The sequence below is a fragment of the Oryctolagus cuniculus genome, chromosome 8 (assembly GCF_051225735.1).
Source record: "Oryctolagus cuniculus isolate XC-2025 breed Fujian yellow rabbit chromosome 8, ASM5122573v1, whole genome shotgun sequence".
Lineage (NCBI taxonomy): Eukaryota > Metazoa > Chordata > Mammalia > Lagomorpha > Leporidae > Oryctolagus > Oryctolagus cuniculus.
Window position 1 is genome coordinate 51276330 of NC_142874.1, and position 20602 is coordinate 51296931.

General features: G+C 43.6%; 1 protein-coding gene across 9 annotated transcripts in view; it reads left to right on the forward strand.

Moving 5' to 3' along the window:
* The first annotated feature begins 14927 nt into the window (after nucleotides 1-14927).
* The window catches only part of INPP4B (inositol polyphosphate-4-phosphatase type II B), a 1031775-nt gene continuing 1026100 nt past the window's right edge, over nucleotides 14928-20602 (forward strand). For 5 of the 9 annotated variants that reach the window (XM_089302453.1, XM_070047517.2, XM_089302452.1 and 2 more), the window contains exons 1-2: nucleotides 14934-15417; nucleotides 15978-16091. The gene's annotated coding sequence lies outside the window, so the exon portion shown is untranslated. Of the gene's footprint in view, nucleotides 15418-15977; nucleotides 16092-20602 lie in introns of all 9 variants that reach the window. The other 4 variants (XM_070047510.2, XM_089302447.1, XM_089302455.1 and 1 more) reach the window with 4 other exon arrangements.

Genomic DNA, 20602 nt, shown 5'->3' on the forward strand with positions numbered 1-20602 from the left:
CTCCCTGACCCAATGGGTGAAGATTCTGAAAGGGCAAGAGGGAGCCTCTGTGCTTCGGGTGCTGCCAAAATAATGAGCCCAAAGCAATGTCACACTCCTGAAGGGGCTGCAAGATGAGCATTGCTGTCAAATGGTTGAAAATCAAGTGTTAATAATTCCTATTTTATCCCCCCAATTTTCCCCCATCCTCATTATGTTGTACATCCTCGTTACGCTCTCTTGTTTGACCAGTGATTAGATAGGTATTGAAAATGCTATAATTGAATTATCACAAACTTATTGAGAGTGTGATTCCAATAGAAGCTGCTGTTCCATATGGGGATTATTTTCTGAAGCCAGTCAGCATAGCTTCTGTTGCCTGAAAGAGCAACTGTCTTTTTTAAAAATATCCAAATAATAAGAGACTTCTGAAGCAGTTTCTTGTTAACTGGCACAGGCAGACAGTGAACTAAGGACTACATCTCTCTGGCTCTGTGTGATCATTTAGTTCAGGCATTGGCAAACTTCTGCAGAAGGCCAAATAGTAGATATTTTAGGCTTTGCAGACCACATATGCTCTCCGATGCATACTCTTTCCTTCCTTTTATTTAAACAATCATACAAAGTGAAAACCACTCTTAGCTTACAGGACGCATGAAAACAGGCTGAAGCCTAGATATAGCCTCCAGGTTTTGCTGACCCTTGATTCTGCTCCTGTGGAGCTTGGCCATCTCACCAGTCTGCCGAACATCCTGCTACTCCATTACTTTAATAGCACTACAATTATGGAACCTGTTGAACGTAAATAGTATTCCTGTGGATGTCTCAGAGAGATACTTTGATGTCACAGATGGAAGATAAATCCTGTGAAAGTTCAGTGACCTAAAACATACAGCCAATTTTTAGAAAGATGTTTTTAATTCTAGTGTTCTTATACAAGGAAAAATCTTCAGTGAGGAGACTTGGACACAGGGTCTAGAATGGAAGAATAATATGCATGTTTTGCAGATGCCTTTCTCTAGTATTGTCCTCAAATCCTTCCCTTGAAGGACTTTGCAGCTGGGACTGTAGAAGAGTGTCAAATGGCTCAGCTGCAAAGTGAGAAAGAAAGCAGTGGCCAGGGACTCTAGGGCTCCATGAAACAGGTCCCTGCAATATTGATTTTAAGCCTTTAAAACCAGTAAACCACTTTGGGTGTATGGTCTGACACTGAGATAGAAGCCAGTCAATTTTTCACTCTAATTTTCTTCCTCAGATTCTCAGAAAAAAATTACCTGTAGGTAATATAAAAATAGCTATGTTCCAAGGGAATTAAAAAAAAAGAAACATTCAAAGATAACTGAAAACTATGTAATTGTGTAATTGTGCAAGCAGAGATGATTTTTCTTCTTCATCTGTTATAAGAACAGTTTAAATTGGTTTGTGCATAATAAAAATTTAGCCTTTCATCAATACTTGGACAAATAAACTGCATTCTCACTGGGATATAGATTATTAAGAGACAATCAGACTGTGGTTTACTATGTCATGTAGTATGCTTTCTCTTTCAGAACTAATAAAACTAAGACTGCATGCTTTATTATGAAAAATCAGAACAAAGGCAGGGCTGGCTGTGTTTTTCTTATTTTAGAAAGACAAAGCTGGACAATGAATAACATATTAGGCATTTGACCTAACCATAAGAGATATGACTTTCCTGTGCTGGGTTGGCTTAACCTCATCTGTAAATGTGGTCTGTAGTGGTGACAAGTACTTGAACCTCTCTCTTTGATTCCATGACCTTTAGAAGAAACATATTTCATTGTATCTGTGGATGTTTTCTCCAAATATTATTTTCTTGGACATATAAATGTGTATTGTTTCTTTAAGGACTTCAACTAGCCTGGTGCCTAATATCCACCCACACTGAAGTCCCCAGCTTGGAGCATGCCACTCTGAGAGGTAACTCTAGGATGTCCTTTATAGTCTCTGGCAAAGGAAGGAAACCTGGTCCAAGGCTAGCTTATTATGTGCAGTCGGCAGCCTGTGAGCAAAGATGCTGCCAGGCTGCCTCCTTAACAGGAGGTATAGTGATGATCTCGGTCAACCTGATGTTATCCTTTGCAACGCATACTGAGGAGAATTGAGAAGATAATTCACTTAGTGAATAGGAGGAGAAAGGGGAACCTCTAAATATAAGCACAGACAATGAAAGTTGCTCACAAGTACTAATGCCCACATTAAGAAGGCAGAAAAACTGTGGTCCCCATGACAGTCTCCCGATTCTCTTCACCCTTCTTATCTAGCTTTCCAGGACCCCAGCATCAATGCCACCGACCTCTGACAGAGGAAAATTAGAGATACAGAGAGAGGAAACCTACCCCGCTGTCCAACACCAATGATGCTTGGTATATATTTCATTTTCAACCAGTGTACCTCTGTTCCTTGTAGCTATTGCTCAAATACTTGTGACTGCTCCAGCCTTTGAGGATCACCTGTCCCTTTACTAATGTCGAATAATTGGAGCTGGTATCCTATTTGATTTTGGGAAGTACAGTATTTTTCCTATTGAAGGAATGCTTGGATTTCATCCACTTGTTCAGTTTGGAAAGTCTCCTCAACCAGTCATCTGTGGTTCCAACCCATGGCTGACTATCATTGTCTGCTGCTTCCCTCCTTACCCATCTTGGGAAGGAATCAAGTTACAGAGGGTCAGCTGAGATCCTGTGTCCACCTTTACCCTTCGGTGATGGGCAGTACATGCAGAAAAGAGAGGCAGTGGAAGGAGAACAAACAAAGGACAATGACTTCTTAAAACTTCTCAACTAGAAGACCTTTCCATGAGGGATAATTGGGATGGGGAGTGCTATGGGCCATTTTTTTTCTTCTGTCTCTCAAATTCTTAAGTTGAAACCCTAATCTCCAATATAATGGCAGCGGCATTAAAAGGTAGGGCCTTTGTCTTAGAATCTGCTTATAGGGTGTATGAATGAGATTAATATCATTATAAGAAGAAACAGGAAGAGAGGGCCATGTAGTCTAGGCCACGTTAGGGCATCATGAGAAGACAGCTGTTATGAACATAACAGGCCCGTGCTAGACTTAGAATCTGAGAGCTCCTTGATCTTGGACTTCCCAGCTTCCAGACCTGTGAATGATGCATGCATGCCAGCAAAGCCTCTCAATCCAAGACACTTTCTAAAGCATTCTAAACCAAGACATGGGGATAAGAGCAGGATGAGAAGAAAATGGACACTACTTGGTTTGTTAATGCAATATGGGGACTTGTTTCTATTCTTGGAAGAGAAACACTTTGAGTCTTGGGCTCTCTCTGTCTGTAGTACAGTTTCATCAAAGTCTTTTGAGACCCAGGAAAAGAAACAGATCTTGTTTCATATTAATTCACTCTCTGTATCCCTCAATTCAAAGCCTGCCTCTAGGAGATATAATCATTTTCAAAGATTTAATAGGATCAGGATTGAAAATGGCTGTTTTTGCCATTATTCCTGCTACAGTTTGAACACATCACAGTAGAATAACATTCTTTTTGGTTTTACCATGACAAAAACTGATCAAAGCATCTTTTCCTCAAATAAAAAAGCAATCTGATCCCTAGTTCAAGTTGATCATCCATTTGGAGAACTTGATAAAATGCTCACAGTTTTAAACTAGTGATGATCCCTTTGCCTTTTTCTCCCACATACCAGCATACCCCATGCATCAGCATTTAAAAAAATACTCATCTCAGAGTGCTTTTGGATACAAAACAAGAAAAGACTATCTCAGACAGGGAGGTTTTTATTCTTATGTTATAGAAAGCATAAAATGAGCTACTCATTTTCATTATTACTTTCATGAAACTGAAATTCAGTCCTATAAAATGTTACTTCATTTAAGACCAAATAAAATGGTTGTCTTTTCACAGTGATGAATTTCCTGTCTTATCTTAAGGTTTCAAATAATCCTATCTGCACTCAAATGCTATTTTTCGAAGGAAAAACATTTTTGAGCTTTATTGATTTGTTAGCTTTTACCTTAGATAACATTACAGTGATAATTATATTTTATTTACAAATTTTTTAAAATCTGTTGTTTTATTTTTCTGTGGAATATGTTATAGAAGCAAACTATCCAGTGTAAGTTTTAAAAATTACTCTGGGATTCCAAAAGTTTCCAAAAGTTAATGATTATACACTTGTGCACAAATGCTTACACAATCACACATATATACAACCAGATTTGTGTAACACAGGATAATAATTTTTAAATAAGCCAGATGAATTTTCTGTAAATTATCTCCTCTGAGATTATTCTGGTTTCAACAAAGGGAAACACAGTTGCCAGCTGAGACAGAGGAGCACTAGGCGCAGGGGTATTGGTGCTGTGGTTTGGATGTTCTTTTTCCCACAGAGGTTCATCAGATCCCAATGTGGCAAAATCACTGTGTGGAACCTTTAAGAGATAGAGCCGGCCGGCGCCGCAGCTCAATAGGCTAATCCTCCGCCTGTGGTGCCAGCACACCTAGTTCTAGTCCCAGTCGGGGGGCGCCGGATTCTGTCCCGGTTGCTCCTCTCCCAGTCCAGCTCTCTGCTGTGGCCCGGGAGTGCAGTGGAGGATGGCCCAGGTCCTTGGGCCCTGCACCCTCATGGGAGACCAGGAGAAGCTCCTGGTTCCTGGCTTTGGATCAAGGTGGTGCGCCGGCCGGCCACAGCTTGCTGGCCGCAGCGGCCATTGTGGGGTGAACCAATAGAAAAGGAAGACCTTTCTCTCTCTCTCTCTCTCTCTCTCTCTCTCACTGTCCACTCTGCCAGAAAAAAAAAAAAAAAAAAAAAAAGAAAAAAAAAAAAAAAAGCCTAGCTGGGATTGATTAGGTATTTAAGAAGGATTAATGTCGTGTTTTTTTTTGGAGTACTTCTCAGGAAGTCTCCAGAAGATAGGTTGTTATGAGTGAGCCCGATCTCTTTCCTGCATGAACCTCTCCTGTCTCCTTGCTCATACATGTACCCTTTTTTGCAGGCAACCACTGGCCTGCCACCTTCTCTGCAAGGGTGTGATCCAACCAGGAGAGCCCTTACCAGGACATCATTGCTAAGCTATTTGGACCAGAATCATGAGCCAAACAAACCTCTTGACTATCCAGCGTTGGGTATTTTGTTAGGACAACATGAAGTGGACTACTAAAACAACAGAGAGAAATAGAAATGTGGGAGAGGAGAAAGAAGGGAATGAGAAAAAGGACAGCAGAACAGACATGACTGCCATTAGCAGTGGGGAGAGGGAAGATAAACTGAGGACCTTTTTAGAGAACCGTGAACATGGAGTGTCTCGAAGTCCCACACTCAGCAAAGTGCAGCATGTTAGAGAGTGTTGGCAGAGCAAAGTGCTTGGGTGATTGGGCCATGTGGGAGCCCAAAGTCCCCGAGGACATTGTGGAACATGCAAAAATCTTGAGAAAACTTGACCAGAAGGTGCTTCTGGGGACAGGTGTATGGTAGAGCAGTTAAATCGCCTCTTGGTACACTTGTGTCCCTCACTGGTTTGCCCTAGCTGTTCTACTTCTTATCTAACTTTCTACTAATGTGCACCAAGGAAGGCAAAAGGTGATAACTCAACTGCTTGGATCCCTACCACTTGACTGAAAGACCCAGATGGAGTCCTGGGTTCCAGTTTTGACCTAGTCCAGGCCTGGCTCTTGCAAACATTTGAGGAGTGAGCCAGGAAAGGAAGATCTCTCCCTTTCTCAATCTCTGTCTCTGTCTCTTACCTCTCTGTCTTTTAAATAATATGAAAATAATTAATTTTTAAAAATTATAGAAGATGACTCAGTACTCAGTAAACTTCCATCCAAGCAAGGGAGTCCAAGGCAACTAAAGAGGATTTTGGTGATTAATTTTGACTGGACCGAGGGACACCTAGAGAACTAGTAAAGCAATACATCTAATTGTGTCTATGGAGGTTCCAGAAGTCACTAGTGTGAGAGTCAGCCAACCGAATGGAAAGATCTATCCTCACCTGGGTGGCACCATCCAGTAGTGGGAGGGGAAGGCTGGATGGAGCAGCAAAGCTGCAGAAGGTGGAAACTTTCTCTTGCTCTCTCTCTAGTTCTCCTTTTCCAGAATGCGGTGCGTTTCTCCTGTTGCCTATCTCTCTTGGATATCAGATTCCACATTCTTTTGCTTTTGGATGCTGGGACTATACCAACAGTGCCCCCAGGAGCTTTTGAGCCTTCATCTGGGACTGGGGGCTACATCATCATCCTGGTTCCAAGGTTTTCAGCTTCTTGGACTGAGCTTTGCTACTGACTTTGCTGGCTGTTTCGTTTATTGATGGCCATTGTGGAATTTTTCAGCCTTTGAGATTGTGTGAGCCAAACTCCTAGTAAACCCCTTATTATACATGCATCTTATTGGTTCTATTACTCTTGGAAGCTCTGAGAAGTACAAGGTCTCTAAAAAGAAAGATTTTTTTAGTAAGTGTGTTGAGAGGTTCAAATTGGATCTAATTTGATTTAAAATAAATAAACTATGAAATTCCCTAGACTCAGAGTTCTCAGTTCTTTGGAGCCATAACATCTGTTACACAAAACAAAATGAAACACGGTCACTTCTCTCAAGAGGAGCTCATAGACCACTGAAGAAGACAGATGGCAAATACAATGCAGTAAGTGATCTGTCTGAGGCCAGCACATGGTGTTAGGGGAGCTCTGAAGAGGATTCCGCAGACTGCTCTTAGAGCAGGGTGATGTTCAAGTCAGACCTGAAGGATAAAAGTTTGCATGAGGTGGACTTCACCTGTTTCTGTGATGGAATGACTGCCAATTATATTCCCTGGAATCCTTCAAGTATCAAATGCCACCTTTTTCACAAAGATTTTTTTGATCCTTTTTTTTTTATAGGCAGAGTGGACAGTGAGAGAGAGAGAGACAGAGAGAAAGGTCTTCCTTTGCCATTGGTTCACCCTCCAATGGCCACCGCGGCCGGCGTGCTGCAGCCTGCGCACCGTGCTGATCCGATGGCAGGAGCCAGGTACTTATCCTGGTCTCCCATGGGCTGCAGGGCCCAAGCACTTGGGCCATCCTCCACTGCACTCCCGGGCCACAGCAGAGAGCTGGCCTGGAAGAGGGGCAACCGGGACAGAATCGGGCGCCCCGACTGGGACTAGAACCCGGTGTGCCAGCGCTGCTAGGTGGAGGATTAGACTAGTGAGCCGAGGCGCCGGCTTGATCCTTTCAATTACATTTGATTTCTTGGCCTATTTTTCACAGCAGTTGGGCTTAATAACTCACCTTGTTTTGCATTACTATGTGGACTTGCCTTTGTCTTTAATTAAATTACAGTAAGTCCCCACGTCCCTGTCCTTTGTGTGCAACACTCAGTAAGTATAATGTTAAATTGAGTGAAACCTGACTCTAAACACACTGAGCAATCAAGACAAAATTTGCACCTTTTCACCTTTTTATGTCCAGAGCTAAGCCCAGTTCATGACAAATAGTAGGTGCTGAGTGAATACTTGTTAGTGCTGAGTTGAAGGAGAGTTGTAAAGATAAACATTTCTCCATAACAAATGTTCTGGGAAATTCTCCTCTCATAAGGCACAGATCTTGGCCAGATTCTCCAGAACTGTGTTACTTTTCATAGGTGCTGGCAGCATGCCTGTGACAAAAGCCGAGTTGTAGGAAACAGGAAAGGAGCTAGCCTAGAACACTTAATTTAAAAGATTTCACGAGGAACCTCTGGTTCTGTCCCTTCTGTGCAATCTGGACAGGGGATATTGGGTAGAAAAGTAGCGCAAGATGGATGCTAGCTCCTGTCCTTACAGTAACCCAGTTGATCCTCCGCATCATTCTATGAGGACGTTACTATTATTCCCCATTTCACAGATAAGGAAAACAGATACCCAGAAATGCACCTGCCAAAGACCACACAGTTGCTGATGGCAACATCATAAATGGAGCCCTAATTTGTCTCATTTTAAATCACACATTTGGCCTTGAAGGACAAATGAGATCTTGATGGAAAGAAGCCTCCAGAGACACAACTTTCTCTGAGAGGTCTGCTTAGCCCAGTTCTTGTTACATCAAAGCTGCTCTGTTGTAGGCAAGATCAAGTCACCAGGAGATGGCAGAGCTGGAGTATCCCGAGAAGGGATCCGAGACAGAGATTCCACAAACTGATTCTGAAAGTTGAGGAAAAATAAGGCGTGAAGGATGTGTTCAAGTGTGGAAAACAAAGTAGAGACATTGATGAATAAAATGCAACAAAATTTTTGGAGCTAGTGTGCTTATTTCTGGAAGAACTGGTTGACCCAATCAATCACCTTGATTACTTAGAACATTTCTTAAGCTGTGTCTGATAAATGTCTCTTGTTCATTTTATGCTACTTGTGACATAATTAGGTAATAAGTATTTGCGTGAAAATGGGGATGGGGTGAAAACAATTCACTCAGATGTTTTATTTTCTGGAGACTTTTGTTGAAAAAAGCTTTATGGTTTTTGAAGTGAAGCATAATACTGTCGCCTTGAAACCCTCTATTCTTTGAATATGGCTATCTTTACCTAGTGACTGCCTATAATTTCACCATTTATGATTTCAATACTGTCCTGGCATTTAGTAAACATAATCATGCAAGCTATTATGCTATAATGTATAGACGCTACTCCCTTTAAGAAAACAGAATTTCAAATAATACATTAGTGCAGACTTTTATGAGTATATATTAGCAGATATTTTTAAGTTAAAGGGATCTTCAGTGCAACTGTATTTAAAGAATCAGATTCTCTTTGCAAACTATTTTCAATTTGGAGTCATAGATGTTCTACAGAAGTAGAGCTTTCTGAAATTCATTAAAGATGTGAAGTATAGGGGCAGGCATTTGACCTTGTACTTAACACATTTGCTAGGAGCCCTGTGTCCTATATTGGAGTACCTGGGTTTGATACCCAGCTCTGGGTCCTGACTGCATCGTCCTACTAATGCAGACTCCTGGAGACAGTGGTGGAGATTCGTGTGATCTGGTTCCTGCCACCCACACGAGTTTCTGGCTTTGGCCCCAGATTGATGGGCCATGTGGGCATCTAAAGAGTGAACCAACAGGTGGGAGCATTCTCTCTCTCTCTCTCTCTCGTAAATAAACAGTTTATTAAAGGACAACAGTAGAACCTTTAACCTCAGGTGTTCAAAGTAAAACTTTTTTTAGCATCAGAGTCATTATAAGCCCCAATTTGTACTGAGAAAACATAAGTTGTTTTTCTTAGCCCCTGTCTAGTAATCAACCAAGTCTATCTGGATTTAAAATCCATCCTGTTTAGGGCACTAATGGTCCCTCCCTTCTTCCTTCTTCCACTCTGGGGTCAGTGTTGCCCAGGGGTGTGTGTCTGGGTGGTGATAACCTCTTCCTGTCATTTCTAAAGAGCTGGCTTGATGTAGGTTCTCTGGGTATTAGTGAAGCATCATGTTGCTCTAGTGCACAGCCGCTGGGTATTCTGAGGTCAATTCTGTTGCAACTATGACATTATCTCTGTGTACCAGTAGGTAGGCCACACTCTTTCCTTGGTCTTTAATCTGGTTGCCTTCCTAAGTGGCCCCTGGGTACTTTCCTGTTGTGCTGACTCTGTCTGCTAACTCACTTCCAGGCTTCCTACAGCCCTTAGGAACCACATCCCTTTCTCACCATTTGGACAACACGCAAAAGCCCAAGGACACTCAGCCTTTCAGGATCTAGCTATGGTATATTGCATTTGTATTTCCACTTTACATACATGTTTGTCTTCTAGGTTCTTTCACCAAGACTTGAGATTTTCAAAACATTCCAGTGAGAAAACTAGGTATAAACTTCCTTACTGTTGGGTTATGAACATGATACCCAAACTCCACCCCAGTCTGTTTTTGGAGTTTGATGTATCATATATTTGTTATGGCCTGAATTATGTCTTCCTAGAAATCATATGTTGAAGGCCTAACTACCTGGATTTGAGGGTATGACTGCATTTGGAGATAGGGCATTTAAGAGGTCACTAGGGCAGGCCATCATCCAATCTGACTGGTATTCTTATTAGAAGAGGAAATTTAGACACACAGAGGTATCAAGGGTGGGCAAACACAGAGGAGGATGGGATGAGGTCCCAGCAAGAAAGTGGCACCTCTAAATGAAGAAGAGAAGCCTCGAAAGTCACGGTGCTGACTCTTTGATCTTGGACTTTGAGCCTCCCTGACTGAGAGATACTTTTCTTTCTTTTGCTTTTTTTCTATTTTTTTTAAGATTCATATGTTTAGCTGAAAGAGCTATAGAGAGAGGGAGAGAAAGACAGAGAGAGAGAGAGAGAGAGTGCTTCCATCTGCTGGTTTTTATTCTCCAAATGGCCAAAGCAGTACAGGGGTGGTCCAGGCTGAAGCCAGGAGCCTGAAACTCTATCCAGGCCTCCCACATAGTTGGCAGAGGCCCAAGCAGTAGGGTCATCCTCCACTGTCCTTCAGACACACTAGTGGGGAGCTGGGTCAGAAGTGCAGCAGATGGGACTCAAACTGGTACCCATATTTCTATTGTTTAAATCACCCAGTCTGTGATATTTTGTTATGAAATTCCTAGAAAATGAATATCACATTCTTCTCCACATTACAACTCTCTCCCTTCCTTCTAAGAACTCGCTCTTCCTTTCCTACCTACAACTCCTTTAGGTCTTCTTGGCAGGTGTGGGTGGGGAGAAGGCTAGTTCCCTGGGTTCACATGTCGTCCCCATTCCAAGCCATTTTTGGCTTATACCTACTGGCATTATGAATGTTTTTCAACAATCTGGAGATTTATTCAAATGTGATGACTGGGGGAAGACAAAAGTGACACAAAGTTTGAAGTTCCAGATCTCAAATATGTTGAGTATCATCCCACTATAAATGAGTCTGCATGTGCTCATAATCTTCTGGAAAATGATTCTTCAAACTGGCAAAGGCATTTATGACCAAAAGAACGTTTAGATTCACCACCCTGTTATATATGAACTATGATTCAATTTCAAATATATAACTTACATATTATTTCAGAAATATAAGTTGTCTAAAAGTGAGAGCAGAATATTTATCTTCAATAAATATAATATTGTTATCACACTCATTTCCTTTATTTAAAAAATTCCTTATTTAATTTGCCATGATAAAAGAAACTAAAGTGAGCAAAACCTGATTCCTTCTTCATGCCTATCCAGTTCCATGTGGAGAGATCATAAAATCATACTGTCACTTCCACTGGGACAGGCCATAGTGGAGCACTCCTGTCACAGGGAGCTGTTCCAGCTCACTCAGTCTTCAGACACACACATGCGCTTGTATACTATAGAATTTACTGTCCCTTATGTTTATCTTCCCTATCTCTTTCTGTCAGTCTTTATGAAGCAACAAAGAAAAGGAGGTAAAAGTGGTTAGGAATGACCTAACTACTCCCCCGACCCCACCCTCAAATTTGTCAATTTTTATTCTTTCCTCCTACTTCAGCCCATCATTAGTTTCCACCTGATTGCTTTAGTTGCTGCTATGAGAATGTCACTTGACCATCAACCCTGGCTGGTTTTTGTTGTCGGGAATTTGCAGCTGGAATGATTATGGAATCTCTGTGAAAATTTGGAACTGATCCGTAAGTTAGGAAATTCATGAGTTTATAACCGTGCAACTTAATCACAAGGTAGAGATAAAGAAAGTGAATGTATGTTCAGGTGGGTGGGTGGGTGGTGGGGGGAATGGAGCAGATAATGCAGAAGAGGAAAAGGGAGACAGACCTAGAGACGTGGTTCTGTTTCTGGTTTTCCCTAATGCCCAGCTGCATTCCTGTTCTTGGATTCCATGGGACACTTAAGTAACTTTACAATAATTTATACCCTTTTTATCTAAGTTAGGTCATTTGTTTTACAGGTGAAGGGGGAGCAAGCACACTCCTATTTGCTGGTTCACTCCTCAGATGCCTGGGAGCTCAATCCAGGTCAATGCAACTGCTTCCAAGGGTAATCATTCCCTATGCCAAAGCCTTCTCCAAGATCAAGTTTTTATTTCTAATAACATCTCTCTTAATTGAAATGTACATTCACACACAAGAGATATTTTTTATATTTTTTGACAGGCAGAGTGGACAGTGAGAGAGAGAGACAGAGAGAAAGGTCTTCCTTTGCCGTTGGTTCACCCTCCAATGGCTGCCGCGGCCGGCGCGCTGCAGCCGGCCCACCGTGCTGATCTGATGGCAGGAGCCAGGTGCTTCTCCTGGTCTCCCATGGGCTGCAGGGCCCAAGGACTTGGGCCATCCTCCACTGCACTCCCGGGCCACAGCAGAGAGCTGGCCTGGAAGAGGGGCAACCGGGACAGAATCAGGCGCCCCGAACTGGGCTAGAACCCGGTGTGCCGGCGCCACAAGGCAGAGGATTAGCCTAGTGAGCCGCGGTGCCGGCTAAGAGATCTTAATAGATAGTGAATCAATGTCAAAGTTTAACCCTTGACATATTTAAGTTTTTAAAATTTGGGATGAAAACAAGGGTTTCCTTTAGAAGGTTTCCTTAATATTAACTTTGCAAAAAATATAGATAACTTTTAATATTTAATACTTTTTAAAGGCTCTTGAAAAAAGCTACTTCATATTTGGTGCTATATTTGGAAAGAGATTTTGATTAGTGAAGGACCTTAAAAATGCAGATAGCAATTGTTTCCTATCAATTGCACCTGAGCTAGAAATCGCCCGGAGACACGAGTGAGCTGCTCCACTACAAAGGCAGATGTGCTGCCAATCCTGCAGATCCTGACTTGATTTTATTGCTTGGACAGCAACGTAACTATGGGAAGTCACCTTTGACTTCTGTTCCTACAAAGATATTTCAAAAGGAAATGAAGCATATCTTCATTGGCAAGTAGAGTTCTGTTTTAGAGAGTTAAGTGACTGAAAGTTCGAGATTTGTAAAAGTGTAAGCTCAATGAACTTAGTAAGCCACAGAAGCATCTGATTCCTTCATGCTTATTCAAAGCAAACTCTGCCAACTAAAAAAGGTAAATATCAGGCTGAATTTATGATTTTTTAAAATGTCATGTGGTACATGCATCTGATAGAGTCCTGACTCATTCACTCCCATTCTCTCTCTCTCTCTCTCTCTCTGTCTCTCTAACTTGGTAGATGATGTCCCAAGTGTGTCACATATTCCTCAGCTGTTCTGTGAAAGGCCTCAGTGAGCATGAACTATGTCTGGGTTTTAATTATAATAGGGATTTCTGGAGCCGGCGCTGTGGCTCAATAGGCTAATCCTCCACCTTGCGGCGCCGGCACACCGGGTTCTAGTCCCGGTTGGGGCGCCGGATTCTGTCCCGGTTGCCCCTCTTCCAGGCCAGCTCTCTGCTATGGCCAGGGAGTGCAGTGGAGGATGGCCCAGGTGCTTGGGCCCTGCACCCCATGGGAGACCAGGAAAAGCACCTGGATCCTGGCTCCTGCCATCGGATCAGCGCGGTGCGCCGGCTGCAGCGGCGGCCATTGGAGGGTGAACCAACGGCAAAGGAAGACCTTTCTCTCTCTGTCTCTCTCTCTCACTGTCCACTCTGCCTGTAAAAAAAAAAAAAAAAAAAAAAAATAATTATAATAGGGATTTCTGGATATCTTACTGTAAAAATGTTCATTTCCATGGAGTCAGTAACTGCATCTGTTGTACAGCTCTTTCAGTACTTTGGAACTGGTGTGTCGTCTAGCTAAATACACACCTCCTTCCATTTAAAGTTAGAGGATAAATATGCTAATAATATTTTCAACTTGGTGGTAAAGTTGTCATCCTCATGTTCTGATATCCTTTCAGTCTTTCTGTATTTTAAAAAAGTTTGCTCGGGTGATTACTGAGGTCATAAATAAGAGTGTCAATTGTTAAATCAACAACAGGAGTCACTGTGCACCTGCTCCCCACGTAGAATCTCTGTCCTTAATGTGTTGTACTATGAGAATTAACGGTAAAACTACTAGTTGAACAGTACTCTATATCTTGTGCGGTTGTGTGGGTGCAGTTTGTTGAAATCTTTGCTTAGTATGTACTAAGTTAATCATCTGTATATAAAGATAATTGAAAATGAATCCTGATGAAGAGTGGAATGGGAGAGGGAGTGGGAGAGGGATGGTTGCAGGTGGGAGGGAGGTTATGGGGGGGAACCACAACAATGCAAAAGTTGTACTTTGTAAATTTATATTTATTAAATTAAAAAAATTTGAAACTGTTGCCTGGTAAGAAAGTTGTGTGATGTTCTCAACAGATCTCTCACCAACAGGATTTATACATTAGTTGGAAATAGGTGTGTTCCTTTGGGCCCCACAGGAGAAATTTCAAGGGTGATGCACATCCTGATTGGGGCCTCGTGGGTGGTAGTCCCTCCCCTTCCTGCTTCTCTCCAGTCAGTTCACCTGCGATAGTGGCGGAGCACAGCAGAAACAGCTGGAAGAGATGGGGCCAAGCATAGTTTCTGGCCCAGCTTTTATTAATTCACTCTATAAAACATTTATTGAAACCATGGCACATTTGGTGTTTTTCCAAACTGGGGGAGCAGAGTGCTGAACACAACACAACCAAACAACCCCAAGATGAAAAAAAAAATCCAAGTTCTGTCCTCCCTGACAAAAGTTGACCTAGTGACAGTTAAATGTTTGTGGAGTAAACTGATGTATGTGTGGAAGCAGGCAGTGAAAGCAAGTGCGACAGCTGCGGGCAGACAGAACTTCCCTGTTTGTGAAACTGTTAAGCACTTTAACTTAAGCCCAAATGGATTTCACCATCCTGACTTTGGGATTCCAGTGCTTGAGTGGCTAATGTCACACTTGTATACAAGTTTTTACATTCTATTTTATTTAAAACGTGAATTTAAAGCACCCTTAGTTAGGGAGGAGAGAGGCCAAGAGGGCGTTAACTGGCTAGCTCTGGGCCTCATTACCTTCGAGCAGCTCCGTCGAAACCTTTGCACGGGAACCGCCAGGTGGCACCTGTAAGGCGCAGATGGAGAGGGCCATTTGCCCCACACCCACAGCCTGGAATAAGAAGGCTGCGTGCTTTCCCCGTGGGCTTGTTGGCGAGGAAGTGAGGGAGTCTTCATCTCCACCCAGGCTGCGTGATTACATACCCCCTTCTCCTGAACACCCCACACACGCCAAGGGCGGCTTTGTCCCCACGCGCCCACGCTGTCAAAGGCGAGTCACGCTTGTTAGGAGCAACTCGGCCTCAGGCACCCGCCGCGACGTGAGGACTGGCGGTGGGTGGCAGTGCGCTGCTTTGAGCCGGGAACTCAGGCTGTCTGTGCTCAGTCTCGCTGACCAGACCTGCTCCCGGGACGACAGCGAGGTGTGGCGGGAGAGCCGGGCCCCCCGGACCGCGGCAGCCAGGAGTCCCAAGGAGGTGGAACACCGCTGCCCTCGCCCCATCCTTGGGTCTGGGGACCGCGCTGCCAGTGGCCGGTCCAGGGCGCCTCTTCCAACCGGTTGGTTCTCTGGTTTCTTCTGCCCCGGCCTCAGCAAGGCAGCGCCAGGTCATCCCTCCCCACCATAGCCCGGGCTGCGTGGCGGTCCCCGCGCGCACTGGGCCCTGCAGAGTCGGGGTGTCTGTACACAGAGCTCGCGTGGTGTGGTCCTTTTGTGGGGGTGAGGCCGGGCCCCCAACTCCCCTCTGTCAGTAACGAGCGGCGACCTGCGCCAGTTGCGCGTTCGTCGCTGCCGCCGCTGCCTCTACCCGGTTGCTGGTGACATTGGGAGGAGACCGCTTGGAGAGAGCAGAGGAGAGGAGGAGGAGGAAGGGGAGCAGGGCGAGTGGGGGCGGGAGCAGAAAGTAACGACTGTGCCAGGGGGCGTGTGAGTCGCTGGAGAGGCAGCCGCGCGGGTAACAACTTCTCCCGGGCGCGCGCGGCGGCGCTGAGCGGCCAGGGGGCGACTGGGAGCGCGGCCCGAGCCTGGAGGAGCGGCGGCCCGCGCCCTGCGCCGCCGCCGCCTGCTCGTTTCCTCCGGGTGCTCAGCCCCGGGTGCTGAGGCTCTGGTCTATAAATAGCAGGTTACAGCTTCTTGTCAGCGCGCACTCGCTCACTGGCGAACGCAGGAAACTCGGGCTAAAAGTGTCTGCTGCTGCTGCTGCCGCTGCCGCCCCCCTCAGCCTCCGGGAGAGGTAATTATCCGCTTCGGGTCCGAGGTCCGGTGGGCAATTTTGCAAGGTGGGCGCTTGGCGGGGGGTTGGAGGAGAAGCGTTGGAGCGAGTCTGAGAGCGCAGGGGCGCGTCCTGGCGGGGGGCGCTTGTCTATTTTGCATCAAGTTTCTCAAGAGCAGTCTGTATCAACCCTGTCACCGAGGGCTTGTGGTGGGCCTTGTCTCTGTGGCTTCTGGGCCACCCTGTCGCCACACTCGCCCCTCGCCAGCGCCCCTCAGCCCGCCGCGCGCCTGCTCCCACTCTCACGCGCACACTCGCGGGGCCCCGGGGAAACTCCGGCCTCGCTGACCTTCCGAGGCTACATCCACCACCTGCGCAGCCCTAGAGATGCTGCGGTGGCCAGGGGCTCGCTCTCGCCCCAAGAAGACCCCTCGCTGCTACCGCCCCCCAGCCTGGGAAAAAGTCCGTCTGCGGGAGTGGGGTATGAGGGTGACTGAGTCAACACTCCTCCCTACGACCACCCCCACCCCCACCTTCAGCAGCTACCCTCTTGGCTACCACGAATCTCTTGTCATACCCCAAAAAGATCTCCCTAAGGCTTGTGGACGAGGGTCAGGGGCGCGAGGGGAGTTTGGAGTCTGAGAAATGCACACTGCAGGTCCCTCGAGCTCTGTGGCGTCCCTGGCAGGGCCAGGCTTGTAGCTGGTGCTAAAATGAGGATGCCAGGGCAGCACATACCTGTGCTGCACCTCCCTACGCCTCTGCCTTCTCCCAGGCGGTAGCTGCCGCGGGAGGACAGGCAGAGAGGGACCCAGCAGTTTCTGTTTGGGCGCAAGAGGCTTGCAGGGGTGAGGAGCTGCATATTGATTAGGTTGTTGATGTTGCTGCACAAAACTTACTGGGAAAACCGGGCAGAGTTGTTACTCTTGTCCTAATAGCGCAGACTCCGATTCTTCTGACCGCTTGCTCTTCTCTGGAACCAGGTGTTCTCCCTCTTTCTGAAATGTTATGTGAGGTCATTACGGTTTACGATGCCAGGTGTTGCTCTTTGCCTATCTCCTTCCTCTCTGTATGACAGAACTTGTTTATGAAGGTGTGGCTCTGCAAAAATCAACAAACGCCTAGGAGGGTAGAGGATGAATCCATCTTCTATCCTTCAAGACGGCACTCGATAGGCCTCTCTTAGGTTGACAAGCACATTTCAAAGACCTTGCTTGTAAAAGGGGTTTGCTTAAGCAGTTCTTGATCAGAAATGGTACGAATCTGACGGGGCTAAAGCAGCATGTGCGGCTGGAGGAGCCGCCACCAGGGCAGCTGGCGTACATTGTGAGAAGTTGAGTAAGGAGAGGCGTGGGCAAGAGGGCACTGCTGGCTTACTTAGGATACAAAGAAAGGCATCATCTTGTGTTCTTTTGAGATATTCTCCGGTAAAGCATTGCTATGAAATCAAAGTAAATGTTCAGTGGCTGTGTGGTAAGCACCTGGGCATTGAACATCCAACTACTTGGGTTTGTAATCATTTAAAATGTTACTGCAATGGGATGCTGTTTCTGTGTATTTCTTTAAAATGTTATTTTGAAGATTGTCCTTGAAAGGTTATGAAACGTACATGTGTAGAGAAGTTAGATGTTCAGTGTTATTAGGAAGCATTTGCTGATTGAAATACTGCTTTCATTTTAGGTGAATATTCCCTTTGATTAGGTAAACCAATATTTGTGATAAACTAATGACAGGAGGATGTGCATACTTGTAATTGTGCTTTGCTTTTGACTTTGATAAAGTATCAGAACAACTATAGAAACCGTTTAGTCTTGTCCCTCCAGATATTTAAAGAATCATGCAAAGTTTCATATGAAAATACTTCTTAAATGTTTGAGCTTCACTTTGGGAGTACAAATGGGATGAATGACCTAATTTCTCATACAATTTTTGTCAATACTAAATGGCTTTCATGTCAGAATCATAAATTTAAACAAAATCACAATACTTTAGTTGTGTGAAATAGGAAGTTATTTAGCTTAGAGAAAAGCCAAATTTTTGTTCTAAATTATGCAAATGACAAGTAATCTCTTTTCTCAAACCTTGGAGTATCTTCTGGTACAAGTGATGTAAATTGCTGCATGTGTAACATGACTAGCTTTCACTAACTTGAGACGAAATCCAAGAGGTTATATCAGAAAGAGAAAGGAATGTGCAAACTGATTGTTACATCCCTTAGCAGTGATACAGATGTTTGTTTCCAGTCATGTATCTGGCATCTTAGAATACAAAGCTAAAAAATGATTAGTAAGATGCTTACTGAATATTTCATGGTGAGAAGTGCTCAGGAATACTGATATTGGGTATACAAATATCATAGATTTTGTAATCTGTGTGGACTACTTGCCTTTCAAAATCATGGAGATCTTAACAGATGGAAATGCCCTGTTTTAAATCTCAAGTTAAATACTCAGTTGAAAGCTCACTGGTCTCTTCTGTGTTCTGTTCTGGTTTTCAACATGTTTTTTCTTTCTAAAGATCTAAAGAATCTGCTCCATAGGCCATTTTGTTTCTAATACTTTATTTTGAGTTTAAGTCCTTGATTTGAGAGCTGTTAGGACACACTCAGACATAGGTGCTGTAATACTCATGCTTATAAAATGAGGTTAACAACAATTTGTTTAAACATTTATTTTTAAATGCATATAAACGATGCTATGGTTGAATTTTTGTGTACAAGGTGCATATAGTGCTTGTATTCCAAAACTGGGTGCAATGTGTATCTAGAAAAAACATTAAGATGTGTGGGACAATTTTAAGGAATGTCTGAGTCCTATATGCATTTGTCAGTTGAATCAAGATGTGTAAATTCATTCTTATATTTTACTACATTGTAGATTAATAGAAGCATTTAAAAATTTTTAATATGAAAGGTAGGGTAACAGGTTGAGAGACATATGGGTGGGGGCAGGGAGAGGGTGTGGGAAAAGAGATCTCAAGAGTTCTTCTATCCACTGGTTCACTCCCCAAATGCCCATAACAGCAAGGGCCTGAATAGGCAGAAGGCAGGAGCCAGGAACTCCACCCAGATGTTCCATGTTGGTGGTGGTCATGCAAGTACTTAGGCCATCATCTGCTGTGGGTTACAATCATTGTATATCTACAGCATAGCAGGACTTTTATTACATAAGGTACAGTTGTGCCCACTATCTTATTTCCTTGATGTATATTGTTATAGAAGTATACCATGAAACAAATGGAATATCTAGGAGCCATAGTTTGAGATGTTTTTCCTTCAATTGACTTTGTGAATTTTGAACACTGGCACATTTCTTTTGCCTTTTTATTTTTAACTTAAGATACAGCTTTCATGTTTATCATACATTTTTAGGGACATAGTGATACTTCCCATCCTACCCTCCCTCCCTCCCTCTCATGCTCTTATCCATCCTCCTTTCTCTTTTATTCTCTCAATTTTTACATGACCTGCTTTCAGGTTACTTTATACTCATAAAATTAACCCTACACAAAGTAAAGAGTTCAGTAAATAGTAAGAAGAAACACTGTTCAACAGAGACAAGGGCTTTCAACAATTGTCGATTCTCAAAATGTCCATTTCACTCCTATACATTACATTTTTGGTACTCTTATTAGTTACCACAGATCAGGGAAAACATGCTACTTAGGACTGGCTTATTTCATTAAGTTTCCAGTTGCATCCATTTTGTTGCAAAAGACAGGATTTTTATTTTATGGCTAGGTAGTACCATATATATAAAATCTCCCATAATTTCTTTATCCAGTCATTAGTTGATGGACATTTAGGCTGATTCCATGTCTTGGCTGTTGTGACTTATGCTGCAGTAAACATGACGGGTACCGATAACTTTCATGTGCTGATTTCATTTAGTTTGGGTAACTTCCAGGAGTGGGATGGCTAGGTCATACGTTGGCTTTTATGGTAGATGTCATCTCAATGTGGTATGCAAAGTTGGGTTTCAATAGAATATGTTCTTGAGTCATGTTTTTCAAACTGCATTTCTTTATTTGCAGTGCTTTAAGTAAGTTCTGTCTTTTATATCAGGTAGCCAAGTAGGGCAATTAATAGCCAAATAGTTGTCTCGATTGTGTGTTGGAGTCTTTGAAATAGCCCTGTGCAGAACCAAGGGAAATGGATTTGGCAGTCGTTTGGTTGAACTGATGAAGGGAAATCTTTTTTTTCCCCCCAAATCCTGTGGTTTTGATTGGAATTTCCTTTGGGAATTACCTAAATTACTTTCAAGGGGATGTAGGCAACTCCTCCCTTAAAGAGAGGATCCTGCTATTTTTACCTACCTTTCTGGTTATGAAAACAAAGCCGTCCAATAGGCCTAATAGTGAAATTATTCAGTGCTTTCCTCTGTCTTCCAAGGATAGAAACATCGGTGCGAAACACAGCAGCTTTAATTGCAATGCTGATTATGATGGGCGTAACAGCAGTGAGAAACAACTTTCAAGATAAAAAAAAATTAATTTCATATTAGCTCTTTATATAATTTATACATTTTAAATGT